Here is a 15141-nt window from a genome sequence, read left to right on the forward strand (position 1 = left end):
TTTTAAAATTACAATAAATGTAAATTTTTGACCTGACACAGCTGTCTTGGTAGAAACTAATTTCTTCATATCTAGCTAAACCTTTTCTTTGACATTTGTAAAGTATCCAAAATTACCTACACACTACATTTGAATTTTTTTAAGTCATGAATAGACAGCATTCTAAGTAAATTTGAAAGTTCTGTTAGACAAAAGGATATGCAAAGTATTAACTGAGTAGTGTCTCTTACATCATGTAATTTATCTAAAGATGAAAAAAAAAATAAGTGCATGTAATTTTTCAAAATTGGAATCAAATTGTGGACGTTGTTGGAAAGGTCTTACAATCTGTAGGTACTTCTTTAGTGGTTTAATTGAAATTTTTCACTTTTGTAAAATTTCATTTAGTCTTTTCCTCATAATTTTCTAACAGAATTTCCATAACTGAAATAATGTATTTTACAATCTCTTGATCTAAAAATGATTTTGGGGTTCATCTCTCCATCTACCATGCCTGTGTGGCTCCATAAGTTAAGCATCAGACTTTTGATCTCAGCTCAGGTCTTGATCTCAGGGTTGTGAGTTCAAGCCCCATGTTGGGCTCTCCACTGGGCATGAAGGCTTCTTTAAAAAAAAAAAAAAAAAGAGTTTTATGTGCAGGTAAAAGAATTCAAGCCATTTTATAGTTGGCCAAAATAACAAGCTCAGATCCTGTTAAAAATTGTTTGAGAAAAATTTTTTGACATTTAATTCTAATTTCACGCAACTAATTTCTTTCATTCTTTTTTAGCTGTTAACAGGAAACTTAACATCTTCACTGTGTTTGCTTTAAATGACTCCTAGTATTGTTCACTTTATTTTTGTTCTGCTCTGTACCAGCCAACTGTAATTGCCATATGTGAAAATTGTGAAATTTGGTATCTTCTTCTAGACTCTTCTATGCTTTATTGTTCTAGTTACAATACTAGCTTCTGCATTTCCAACTCAATTCCACATCAAGAGTATGCCTTTGGGGCACCTGGGTGGCTCAGTTAGTTAAGCCTCTCACTTTGGCTCAGGTCATGATCTCGCGGTTTGTGGGTTCGAGCCCCACATTAGGCTGTGTGCTGACAGCTCACAACCCCAAGGTCAAGTGTCACATGTTCGGCTGTAAGGGCCAGCCAGGCACCTGTACATTTAAATATAGTTAAATTTTTCTTTCTTCGTTGTAGTAGTTGTATTTAAAGTGCTCAGTGGCCACATGTGTCCAATGGCTGTTCTATTGGGCAGCATAACTATGGACAGTAAGAATGAGGACCTGTTAGGGTGCCAGACATTTTGTTAGGGGCTTCCAAATACAGGATCTCAGCAGACAACCTCTCTTCTGCTGTCCTGCCTGTTGCTCCCTCGCAGTGTATTCAATAAACTTCTATTTCCTTAAAACAAACAAACAACAAAAAAAGCCAAAGACAGTCTATCAATTATTCTTCAGAATGGTCCCATGTGGTTTTATCTACTTGTCACATAAAGAAAAAGGCTCACTGAGATTCAGAGACTTGTGGCAAGTCAGACAGTTTATCAGTGAAGGGGCTGGAAGGACCACTGTTAGTCTGAACACAAAGCCCACATGTGTGTGACATGACCTGGCCGTTGCTCAGGTGAAATGATACATATTATTGAGCATGAAAAACTGAGTGCTTTTTTCCTTATCCCCCTATCCTCTTTTAAGTTTATAAGTCTTTAATTGTTTCAACAATTTTGTATGAGTGAATTTATTCACATGAGTGAATTTATGAGAGAAATATTTGTCTCTTGTGGGCCAGGCACTATTCTAGTGAGCAAAAACAGAGTCCCTGCCTTCGTGGAGTTTACAATCTCGTGTGAAAGGAACAGAAGATTATAAAACAAAAACATTTTTGGTGAGATAGTCTTCTCAAAATTAAACTTCTTGAACTTACTTAGAGTGAAGTTCCCAAGGTGATCCTGCTTTTCATGATTTTTAGAATGGGGATAAGGACCCTCTTACTATGGTAATTCTAAGGGTGACTATGCAAATAGTTGCTTAGTGGGAGCTTTTGTTACTGGCTGTGAAGTAATTGCCTCCAGTTCTGGGTAATTACATTCATTTCTGTTTGTGCCTTGTTACCTTTCACATGGTCCAGTCTCTCCAAAGTAAGGAGCAGGGCCAAAGGGCACATGGTGAAACTAGAAGGGCATTATATTCCTAGATTCAAGAACATCAGACTGACGAGGGAACTTTTTTGTTCCTTCTAGGGGAGCACAGTGGGATCACCCTATACCAAAGGTACTGCTTTGAACAGTGACAGTAAAATCATGATCTTACAATGTATTATACCTATGGAGTATTTTCACACTATTGCAAAAGCTACAAGAAGTGGAGTTTCCTTTGAGTGGGACAGTAAGCTCTCAAGTCCTATGAGCCACTTGTGGGCTAGGGTGCAGCTGAGGAGTATTGGGGGCTGGGGCTTCAGGAGCAGAGATGTATGCAAATGAAAGAATTTTCCTTAAATACAGCCTCAGGGGAGTTAGCTCTTTCAGAGTATTTTAGAATTCAACCAGATCATTGCATAAATAAGAAAACCTAAAATTCAGACGGGTTAAGTGATTAATCCACAGTCATACAGCACATTCATTCAGTGAGACTAGGACCTTAGGTTTTCTTTCCAGTTGAGGAGTTGTGGGTGAGGAGAGGAAGAAGGGAGTAGGTGGCAGGGCAAATCAGAGGAAACTAAAGATTGCGTGTACAGCCCTGTAAGGCTTAGGGTTTAAAAGCTGCTCTTATCCTTTCTATTGTGACATGAAGCAGGTTTCTAACTCCACTGAGCTGCAGACTCTCAGCTGTGACACGGGGATGACACAGACCCCCTAGGGTTGCGGCGAACATTTGATGACATGATGCATCTGAAATTGCCTCCAACCTCTTAAAGATAAGACTTTTTCTTTACTCATGACCTCAAAGTACCACTTCCTTTTAGTGACTTTCAAACCATCCATTTCAAACTTAAAACTCCCCAAGCCCAGGTCTTAAGTTTTTTGGATTAGTGGATCAAGCTCGGCAGCCCTGCACCTGCTGGACCCCTACCTCCCCTGGGACTTTTTGTCTCCCAATACTTCCCCACTTCTCTCCCAGAGCCCCGTGCCTGTGATCACACCCAATGCCAGCCTCTCCCTTATCCCCTCTCAGCATCTGGCCCATCCTAGTTGGAGTTCCACCTAACAATAGGAAGCCTTTACAAGTATTTGGATAGTGTGACAGCCTTCAAAGTGTTTCACAAACATTCTCCCCTTTGATCCTCACAACAGCCCTGCAGGGGACACAGGGCAGCTGTTATCATCCAAGTTTTACCACCACAGAACCCAAAGTGCATAGAGGCTAAGTGATTCGCCCAAGGCCATGAGCTGAAGAATCACTTGGTGTGCAAGAAGGAATGTAGGCTTTTGGGTCAGGAAGTCTTAGATTCAAGTCTCAGTTTTCCCACTTGCTAGCAGCGTGGCTTCAGGTAAGTTAACAGAGCTTTCCTGAGCCTCAGGTTCCCCATCTATAAAATGGGGATATTTGTCGTGTGTTCTGCAAAATCGCATGTTTTGTACGTGCAGTACTTAGCAGACAGCGAGTGTTTGGCAAACCTGACCAGAATCTAGTGTGCCGCACCATCTCTCTACGCTGTTCCTCAACACCACTCCAACTGGAAATAAGTTGTTCCATGTGTGAATTGCAGAACCATTCGTTGTCTTGGGTTCCATGCCTCAGAAATGAACTCTGGCTGAGGCAAATAGGTTTTTGCCAAGACGCTGTTAAGATCACAAAACGGAAGAGTTGAAAAATTACTTTCTGGAAAGGACCCACAGCAGCCGCATGGATCTCTGCATCCCCTTGGGGATGGTCATTGGATGGCTCAGTGCCAACTCTCTTTCCTCCCCCTCTGTCTCTCTCTAATCAAAATCCAAATTTACAGAAGAGACAATCTGATTGACCTAGCTTGGGCCCTGTGCTCACCATGTGGGCAGGTGGGCAGGGATGGTTGGCAGCCCACTGGAATGATACGGAATGGAGGAAAGGCAGTTCCACAAAAGGAGAAATGCTCTCAAAGAAAGGAAGTCAATGATTTAGTCCTCATGTAATTCTAAAACCAACTGTCATGCGTGGCCGGCTGTGGCTAGTTATATTCACTTATGCTTCTGTGTTAACATCTGACTAGACCATTAGTCCTAGGGTTACTGGGGTGGGCGTAGGGAGGAGGACACCTCAGTTTTATGCTTAGATTCAATATGGAGGCCCAGAGACTGGCCCAGTGCTTTGCACATAATTGGTGCTCAATTAATATCAGAAGACTGATACATTTTTGTTGCTTTTATTCCAGTCTTTGATTTTTCCAGTCCAAAAAACAAATTAACTTAGATCTTTCCTACTTATACCAATTCCTAAACCTCAGAACACCTACCTACATGCAGCCACCAATAAAGCAATCAGTCAATACCAATTCACCTAATTAGTTTCCTCACATGAACAAATAGATTCCTTAGGCCTGGCCATTTCCCACCACAACCCCTGGCCGAGGAGCCTGTTGTCTTGCCAAAGGACTTGATTAATAAGTCATTGTAATTGGGGCACCTGGCTGGTTCAGTCGGTAGAATGTGCCTCTCTTGATCTCAGGGTTGTCAGTTCAAGCCCCACGGTGGGTGTACAGATTACTTAAAAATAAAAGAAATCTTTAAAAAAGTCAGTTATTGTAATTGAAGCTGAATGCAATTAGTTGCATATTCTTGAACTCCTCAAGTTTAATTCCACAAAATTATATCACAGAATTGGGGCATGATCAAGTATTTCTAACGAAAGGAATAAACAGAACCAGCCTAAGTACAGGTTCATATTTGTGAGTATGCATATGACAAGCATAGACTCTTGCTATTCCTGCCAATAAAAAGTAGCAAAGCTTAAATACATGTAGGAGTTCCTAAACACATGGCCCATTGTTGAAAACGACTGGATACCCTTGTCCTAGTCAGGCCCAACATTTTGATGTTAGCAATACCCTCTTTAAATCTGTCCCAATTTTATTCTTTCTGTAGGCACAGATGTTAGATCAGGTCTACCTTTTTTTTTTTTTTTTTTTTTGGTCTTATTTTCTCTCTCTTTGCAGTTCCCTTAAATTTGTTCTTTCAAATGGTTATTAATTTCCTAGAGGACATGTCAGAAAATAGCCGATGAATAAAAATAGTGCTGTCCACCTTTGACGAAACTTTTACTCAATTGAGCAGGCAGGATTTTCATGAAGAAAATCTGAGAATTAATTAATTAACTGTAACTGAATTTCACCTCTTTAACCTTAACTCGTGAGCAAACCTGAGCTAAATAAACATCTGACCATTCAATCTCTTCCACTTAAGGTTAACTTGAGTTTATTATTCAAGCTACTGCCCTTGTGTATTAGGCAACGCATAAATTACGCATACTAATTACCCTGGATGGGGCACCACTTTAATGAATTCTTTTAATTAAACTGCAACACAGTGGTTTTGCACAGGATGGTCTATATTTCATCCTTAAACTACGTTAACCTTCATCTTTGTCTGGGCAGCTCACACATCCAACCAGGGAAGGTCTGAGTTTAATTCATCTAAGTATATACATTCAACAAACCCACCCCCCTTGACTATCATAGGAAAATTTGAAAAATGTTTCTCTTCTGCTTAGAGGTTAAGAAATTAGATGCCTTTGTGAAAAGTTATGATTCTTCTGGGGATACTAGGATGGAGAAAAAAGGCAAAACAAAGCAAAAAATGGTAATGACAGAATCAACCAACATAGCACTCCAGTCCTTAAAGCATAAATAACAGGAGTCATATTAACAATATCTTAGTAGTATATGCTCCCAAGCAAAGTAGTAGCTTACTACTGATATACAGATCACTAATACAAAGATTACCTGTAAGGAATGACTCTTTACTTCATGATCTTTATATTACAGTGTTTACAGTAAATAATCTGTATCATGAGTCTCATTTTCAAAGATACAGTTCTCTATGATCTGGAACCATCAGTGGATGGAGCAATAGAGAAAATTGAAACTCATGTGTATTTTAGCCAGGAATATTAATCTTCTCTTGTCTTTACCGAGCTTTTGCTTCTACATAGTAAAATTGACTGCTTTGGCTTTTACCTCTCTAATACCTAAGTGGGGGAAGTGGCAGGGGAAGAAAGGGGAGAATCCAAACAGGCAAAGGCAATTTGGATACCAGGAACCTTGATAATCCCCAATTGGTCAACACACATTTCATATCTGCTGTCTTCCTAGCATGATGCCTGGTGCCAGCATATCTTGGTGATTGCGAAATGTTCTATTTGAATTTTTCAAAAAAGAAAAATAAACCTTTGCATTTATATGTTTGTACTTATATGAACAAATTCAGGAAGATACACAAAAACTGTTGGGAAAGTTTGCTTCTGGGAAGTCTGGGATCTGAGTTGGGAGGGAAAGTTACTCTATATTGTTTCCTCCTCTTCCATCTGCTCCTCTTGCTAGTACTCTTCCTTTCCTCTTTCTCCTTCCTCTTCTATCATAAGCATGTGATCCCTTTTAATTAAAAAATTAAAAAAAAAAAACAGGGGCACCTAGGTGACTCAGCTAAGTGTCTGACTCTTGATTTCAGCTCAGGTCATTATCTCACAGTTTGTGAGTTCAAGCCCTGCATCGGGCTCTGCACTAAGGGTGTGGAGCCTGCTTGGGATTATCTCTCTCTTCCTCTCTCTCTGCCCCTCCCCTACTCTCTCTTTTTCTATCTCTCTCTCTCAGTAAACTTACAAAAATTTTAAAAATTAAAAAATGAAAAACACTAAAAATATCTAGAGAGTGCCTAGTCCACCAGGAGAAACAAATGTATCACAGTCATGTGGTAAGTGCTTTGATAGGGGAACATGTAGACTATTCTAGAAACATAAAAGAGGGATCATGTAACTCTGGAGAAGTCAAGGAAGGCTCCTCAGGGGAGGAGGCATTTGAGTTGGGTCTTGAATAATGAGTGTGACAGTTTTTCAGGCTGAGTACCCACTCTTGTGTAATGAGAAGCATGAGATTATTCCATTCGTTCTAAAACTGTTCTGCTATGCTCCTGCAGGACTTTCCTAATGATATAATGATATATGCAAACAGTGTTTAAGTCATACTAATTTCTGACAACAAAATGTTTGAGAGTGGTACTTTGGAGGTGCCTGGTGGCTCAGTCAGTTAAGCATCTGACTCTTGATTTTGGCTCACGTCATGATCCCAGGCTTATGGGATCAAGCCCCACATCAGGCTCTGTGCTGGATGTAAAGCCTGCTTGGGATTCTCTCTCTTCCTCTCTCTCTATCCCTCCCCCACTCATAAACATGCTCCCCTTTCTCTCTTTTTTAGAGAGAGAGAGAGAGTGATACTTTTAAGTGATCCCAAAGAAAAATTACTCATTCTGGAAAACAGTTGGATATGCCTGAAATTCTAACTTCATAATTACTCCCAACAGTCCCTTTAAATTCTGCACCAAGCCCTAACTTAAGCCAAAATTTGTACAGAAGCCAGTGACCTGTGGCATACAACCAATCTTCATTTTGATAGGAAAGAACAAGCATGTAGAGTATTTTCATAAACAAAGCCTCTTTTTTCACCCAGTGAGTCAAACCATTGTTTACTAAAACTAATAGAAAGTTACAAAAGGGGACACTCCTCCTACCACCACACTTAAGTAGTTTGTAGTCTTGAATATTTCAGCCGATTTATTCCATTTCAAAGGACAAATTGCCTTGCAGATTTTATAATATCATTTTTTCCCATTGTAATCACTGAAGAAGGCCTTCAGATTTTCAAATCAGGTAGGACTACAGAGGTCTTCCAGTTGGGCTGTGAGTACAATGCAGACTTCACCTTCAAGTCTTGGATAGGTCTTTCTGTACCATATGTAGACTGCCTATTTGTAGAAACTTATGCAGCCAACCTACTGGACATTTCCTGGGGGAGTTTGTCTCACTGCTGGCTATGTTTAAATGTGGGTCAAAAGAAATAATACAAAGCTATCTGAAATGTAAAAGGTTGAGATAAACATAAATGTATTACCTGTTACTTTTAATTTTTCTCTATGTTTAAGAACATTTTAGTATCTTGAGAATACTTTAAATATTAGCTCTCTTATCAAGCATCACAGCCATTTGGCTTGCTCTGGGCTCCCCAGATTTAATAAGCATGGAGTATGAAGGACTGAGCTCTGGGTTGAACACCATTAAGGACTTCTTTGAGGACCTACTCTTCAACCCTGGCAGAGCATCCAACTAAGCCATGTCTTTTTCCTCTACCAAGTTTCAGAGATTACTTATTATAATTTTCTCCCACAGGATTAACAAGGTTTATTTTGCTCACCACCTAGTACAAATGTTCTACAAACATGTTAAATTAAAGAAGAGGAGTTTGTCGAATTCTTTATCTGCAGAATTTTGCTCATCCACCAACCCAACAATACTTTTTAAAACTTTTTAGAAGTAAAAAAAAAATGAAGTTACTTCAATAAGACATATTCCTAGTGAACCCACAAAAACTAGTAATCATCATGCTCTTTTCTAAATGCTTCCTAATCAGCACTTTAATAATATTTAATAATTCTGCTAGACATTAACATCATATCTATTGTTCTGTAATTCGTAGAGTTCATTCCTTTTTGAACAATTAAGGAACTGCTTGCCTGTATGTCTTACTCTGGATACCTCCCTTCATGACCCAGCAAGGCCTAGCTCTTACTATCACATCAGTACATTTAGAAATGAAATTCCCACTCTTTTCCTGACCTCCACAGCATAGCTACAATAGAGGAAGGATGGGGAAAGTGAAGACCATAAGGGTCTCAAATTCCATATTTTCCTATTGATGGAGTTATTTGGGGCACTAAATTCCCTTATTTTGAGATCATTATGGAGCCCTGGTAAAAGGGATTCTGCCTCCCAACCAAAGCAACAAATCCTAGAAAGAGACTGGGATCTGTCCGCCTCTTAGAGACTTCATTTGAATATGCAGTAACAGGGGAAGAGCCTACAGATTGATCTCATCACTACCCTGACACTAGTATGATGAGTACCTTTCAATTATTTACTGAGGCACAGCTATGAGCCAGATGTAGGGGATACAAAGATGAATGTCACATAGTTTCTGCTCTCCAAGAGCTCACACGGAAAAGAGTGGCAGACAAACCACTGTAATGAAGTGGAATGTGCTCTTCTAGCTGGATGAGCCAAGTACAAAGCAGGAAACCAGGACTCTTCCCAGTAGAGCTGGGCGGGCTTCACACAGATCCTGAATGGGAGATATTTTGAAATGCTTGACTCCTGTTTTACATTTTATACCAAAGAGGCAGAAGAAAGAGAAGATGGTTTATATGCATGGGTAGAATATAATTTAAAGGCAGAGAATTCTATAACTGGCGGATGACTAAACCTAAAGGGAGATTTTTCTTTCCACTGACCCTCTCAGCAAATTTAGAAAGCCCCACAGCTTATTAAACGATGACAAAAAGTAGGCTCCAGAGTGATTTTTTTTATGATGACAGTGATGGCTCTGGAGTCAGACAACCAACTTCCCCTTTCAATGTGCTGTGTGACCTTGAACAGGTCACTTAGCCTCTCTAACTCTCAGCTTCCTCATTGTTAAGACTTGCATAATAATAGAACCTACATCACAAGATTGTTGATGGTGATAAAATGAGATAATGCATGTAAAGTAGTTAGCAAAGTGATGGGTCCCCAGTAAGTAATTATATTATATTATATATTATATTGTATTATATTATATCATATCATATCATATTATGTTATATTATTATAATTAGTGTGAGTATTATTATAATTAGTATGAGTAAGGTACGTGCATCTTGGACTTCTAAGTAAGAGGATTTTATTGCCAAATTTTCAAAATGAATCTAGGAGTCTTCCAAAGCTCATAGAATATAAGAATGTGAGTTATAAATCATAATCACATGGGCATACGAAGCTGCAAAATATACACGTACACACATGTATTCATTTCCATTTAGAAACCAAATTACTGTTACAGATGACCCACTCAAAAGCCCTGGAATGAATTGTTTTTAAAAAAAAAATTTTTTTTTTAACGTTTATTCATTTTTGGGAGACAGAGAGAGAGCATGCGTGGGGGAGGGGCAGTGAGAGAGGGAGACACAGAATCTGAAGCAAGCTCCAGGCTCTCAGCTGTCAGCATAGAGCCCGACAAGGGGCTTGAACCCAGGAACCGTGAGATCATGACCTGAGCCGAAGACAGACGCTCAATGAATTGAGCCACCCAGGCGCCCCTGGAATGAATTCTTAATCACTCAAATGCTATTTTTATTGACTTACTGAAAGTGTCAGTCCTTTGTGATGCTGTGCATTTCTTAGAAATGACTTGTCCGACACAGAGGGTAAGAGCATGCTTGCTTTCCAGTGTGCCCCCGAGAAGAAGGTTTATCCCAGACAGCCGAGAGCACCGGCTCTGGAGAAGAGGCCCCAGCCCCCAGGAACACACTCTCAGGCTAGGGGTGACCAGGAGGCAGCCACCTGGGGCTGCCCACTCCCCTGGAGTAACTCCACAAACTCCTGCTTTGATCCCTTTGTGTTGCTTATGGCTTCCCGGTGGCGTTTTCTGCCCCGGGCTCTCCACATGCAGAGTGTCTCCGCGCTGTCCTTGTAGGGAACATATGTTGTGACATACCATCTGGTCTTTATGTATCTCCCCAGCGGCCATGGTATAAAAACCTGCCTGTTTGGCAGCTACAAGTGCCCACAGTCCCTTTAGTCTCTTTCTTGGTCTGAGTGTTTTTCAACATCAATGGACGTAATTAGGAAGAACGAAACCAAGCATATGGATTCAGGACTACATTATGACCATGAAGGGAGCTTTATCTTGGAAGAGGAGCTACTCAGGGTGGGCCCAGCCTGAGGCTCCCAGGCAAATGGGAGTGTAAGAGCCAGTAGAACTGGCTCACCAGTTTACAGCTGGGCATGGTGTCACGCAGGCTTAAAGCTCCAGGTCCACACTGGTCATGCTCACTGCCATCCAGAGCTTGGCTGAGGGGAAAGGAGGCCGCTTGCTGATGAGGGCACATGCGGTATGTGATGGAAAAAATACCAGAACTATTCAAATCCTGCAGTCAGCATTGTTTGTGTTGCCTCTCTTTGAACAGAGGAAGAATTCAGCTAGTTGCTGAATAGTAGTTTTTCCAGAATATATGGAAGGAGAAGCCAAAACCAAGCTCTAGAGAGTTGAAAATAGGAGATAAAATTTGAAAGTGTAATTTATACTATAGATACATACAATGGAATACTAAGCAGCTAAGATGGGGAATTTTTTTTAAAGTTTACTTATTTATTTTTGAGAGAAAAAGAAAAGGAGGCAGAGATACAGGGAGAGAAAATCTCAAGCAGGCTCCACACTGTCAGCATGGAACCTGATGCAGGGCTCAAACTCATGAACCATGAGATCATGACCTGAGCTGAAATCAAGAGTCAGATGCTTAACTGACTAAGTCACTCAGGCACCCCTGGAATTTTTAAAATTTTTTTTAAATGTTTATTTACTTTTGAGAGAGAGAGAGAGAGAGAGAGAGAAAATGTGAGTGGGGGAGGGGCAGAGAGGGAGGGAAACACAGAACCTGAAGCAGGCTCCAGGCTCTGAGCTGTCATTACAGAACCCAATGAGGGGCTTGAACCCATGAACTGCAGGATCATGACCCGAGCCAAAGTCAGACACAACTGACTGAGCCACCCAGGCACCCTGTTAGTTAGCTTTCTTGGAGCAGCAAGAAGAACCTGAGCTGATGGGGGTTGACATGGGAAGAAATTTTACTATATACTTTTATTTATTTTAATCTACTTTTTCAATGTTTTATTCCCCTCAAAAAATTAAATGCATTTAGAAGTTTTGAAAGTACCATTATAAAACCTATTGATAGGCCATTGGAGATTGCATACTAGTAGATTTATGAATACATTTTTATTAGTTTGTCTTTATGCCCATCTTTCTACATGAATAAAGGTATTTGCTTTTCAACAATATCTTCCATAACTGATTATCATAGGATGGGATAACTTAAGTATTGCATATTTTGCACTGAGAATTTTCCATCAAGAAAAAAAAAGCAAAATAAATATAAGCTGTATTAATTAACAGGTTTGAATATGGTTATGTATAATAACTAGAAGCATTAATCCTTTATTTTTTCCCCTGTGACTCAACTAATATTTGTTGAACAAGTATAGTGCACTATTGACAACTTGCTATATAGTCCACAGTTTTCACTGCATGAAACTGACTTTGTATAGTATAATTCACGCTATATTCAGACGGGAATAGTTTTGGTTCAAGAACCTTTCTGAAAGATTCTTCACTTAGCTGTTTCTCCCAGAAAGAATATCAGCTGGTTCCTGCAGATTCAAGGTTGTTTTTATTTTCTGATAATGCCTCTGGGACTGACCAGAGATGACCAAGATGCTGCTTAGAATAAACTAAATATTATTTACAAACTAGTAGAGCCAAGAATGTTTATGTTCATCAGTGTCTCTCCCTTTCCCCAAAAAATACATACCTAACCAGAGCATGTCTTGTAATAATCCACTTCCATTCTTTTAAAAATTATAGAAACCCAGGAGCACCTGGGGTGGCTCAGTCAGTTAAACATCCAACTCTTGCTTTTGGCTCAGGTCACAATCTCACAGTTTTGTGAGTTCACGCCCCATGTCGGGCTCTACACTGGCAGCGTGGAGCCTGCTTGGGATTCTCTTTCTCTCCTCTTTGCTCCTTCCCCGTGCTTTCTCTGTGTCTCCCAAAATAAACAAATAAACTTTAATTAAAAAAAATTAAAAAACAGAAGAAAAAAGAAAAGAAAAGAAAGAAAGGAAAAGAAAAGAAGTGGAAGCTTGTTCCTCTCCTGGTTAACCCTTCCTATCTTCAGGAAAGGTAGCTTTAGTTATCACTCAGTTTCCTCATCAAAGGAAGCTAATTTATATTAAAAATTTTTTCATTATGGAAATCCTTACTGTAGTGGTTTTGCACTGTATAAATTTAGCTAAACTGGAGCCAATTTTCCCAGATCTCTTTTCCTATAATGTTCCAGGTTAGGAGTAGCCACCATGGAAATTTGCGTGAGATTTGGAAGGCAGAAGTGAATGAAGTAGGATCAGTTTTTAGGCTTACGGTTGCTTTAGGTCACCGGTCCTGTGGTGACTCGATAGGTTGTCACTGATCTGCTAGCCTACCTTGTGGGTGTGGGTTGTACCTGGGCCCATGGCTCCTATGGCTCCCATTAGATTTCCTCCCCTTGCTTTTTCAAGTCTTGGACCAGGTATGTGTGCACCGGCGTAGCAAAACATACTAGCTTTTTCCTGTAAGTCATCCAAATCATTGAGGACGGAGGCCTGGAGAGATGGACACCTCTCAGTTCCAGTACATCTGCATGGGTTCTCCCTTATCCTTGTTCTCCTCCCCTTTGCTGTCAAGTCTTTCCCAGTTGCCAGTTGAACATGCCAAATTAAACCCAACCCCAGACACAGAGGCCACAGCCTTACACAGACTTCTGTACTTGCTTCTACAATTGCATAATTAATATTTTATCCTATATCTCTTATAGTGGTTTTGCTTTTCTGACCAAACTCTGACCGATGCACTACCCAAAAATGTCCAGAGATGTTTCAGCGTTGTCCTTGCATACAGCCCAGCAAACCTAAGCATCAGTGTCTCCATTTTGCAAGACAGCTGATCCTAGAAAGAAAAGTAAGCCACAAAGTTGAGAATCCAACTCTATTTAACTCCCAAACTAATATCTTTCCACAATACTCTATTGCCTTTGCTTCCAAAGCGAGAGAGGAACATGGTGTAAAAGAACGTTGTCATAATAACTTAAAAAAAAAAAAAGCAGCCTTCAGAATGGAGTGAGGAGACTATGCCCAGCTCCTAACGCAGAGCAGTGGGGCCTGAAATGCCACTTGCACTGTGATACAAGGCAAGTGTCTAGAACAAAAGTGCTTTGGGCATCTGGAGTTGAGGAGATGGGTGACCTTAGCTTCACAACTTTCTTAGCTATTTTGAATGAGTGCAGGGATGATAGTAAACCATGGGGTGCTCAAGAGAACAAAGTGAGGAATTTGTATTTCCTCTAGAGAGTGCCAAAAAGTCTCCTATCACAATATCCATAAATATCTCCAAAGACTGAGAGTATTAAGTAATGTTTGGAAATGTGGATCTTTGAATGCTTTTTGCTGGTTCTAGCTCTCTTTAGAAGCACATATATACCACAGGAATGCCTACACTTTCCCCTGGATTATTCTAAAATTTTCCATTTTAAAATTACTAGACAATGTGATTTTCAAATCTGAACTAATGTTGGCTATGGAAAATGAAAGTAATTGCCAACTAGAAAATACAGAGGAAAAAGAGAAATTCCCAATTTTATGTGTTAGTTGAAATGTAGCAGGGGAAGTTAAGAGAGGGCAGGTCAGTTTGGGGATGAGAGATTTCTGGAAAGCCCTGGCCTAATTCATATCTTAGGACAGAGGAGGTTCTGAATCAGTATGGCAGAGAATTTAAGATTAGGCCTATTTACAACCAAGTGCACTATGCTGCTGGGAAAATTATCTTAGTCGGCTCAGGCTGCTATGACAAATACCACAGACAAGGTGGCTTAAACAACAGACGTTTATTTTCTTACAGTTCCGGAAGCTAAAGGTCCATGATCCAGGTGACAGTGGATTCAGTTTCTGGGGAGATCTCTCTCTTCCTACTCCATAGACAGCTATTGAGTGCTTCCAGTGTGCTCACTGGTCTTTCTTCAGGGCATGTGTGTGTATAGAAAGAGCAATCTCTTTGGTGTCTCTTTCTCTCTGTCTCTCTGTCTCTCTCTCTAAGGTTTATTTATTTTGAGAGAGAGAAGGGGCAGAGAGAAAGTGAGAGAGAGAGAGAGAGAAAGAGAAAGCAGGTAGGGGAAGGGCAGAAAGAGAGAAGAAGGGGTGGAGAGAGAGAATCCTAAGCAGGCTCTGTGCAGTGAGCCCAGAGCCTGACCCAGGACTTGAACTAATGAACTGTGAGATCATGATCTGAGTTGAAGTCAAGAGCTGGTAGCTTAACCAACTGAGCCACCCAGGCGCCCCCCTTTTTTTAT

Source organism: Lynx rufus, unplaced genomic scaffold (genome assembly GCF_022079265.1).
Source record: "Lynx rufus isolate CCGP_SWC_20201006 ecotype Redwood Valley unplaced genomic scaffold, mLynRuf1.p SCAF_13, whole genome shotgun sequence".
Taxonomy (NCBI): domain Eukaryota; kingdom Metazoa; phylum Chordata; class Mammalia; order Carnivora; family Felidae; genus Lynx; species Lynx rufus.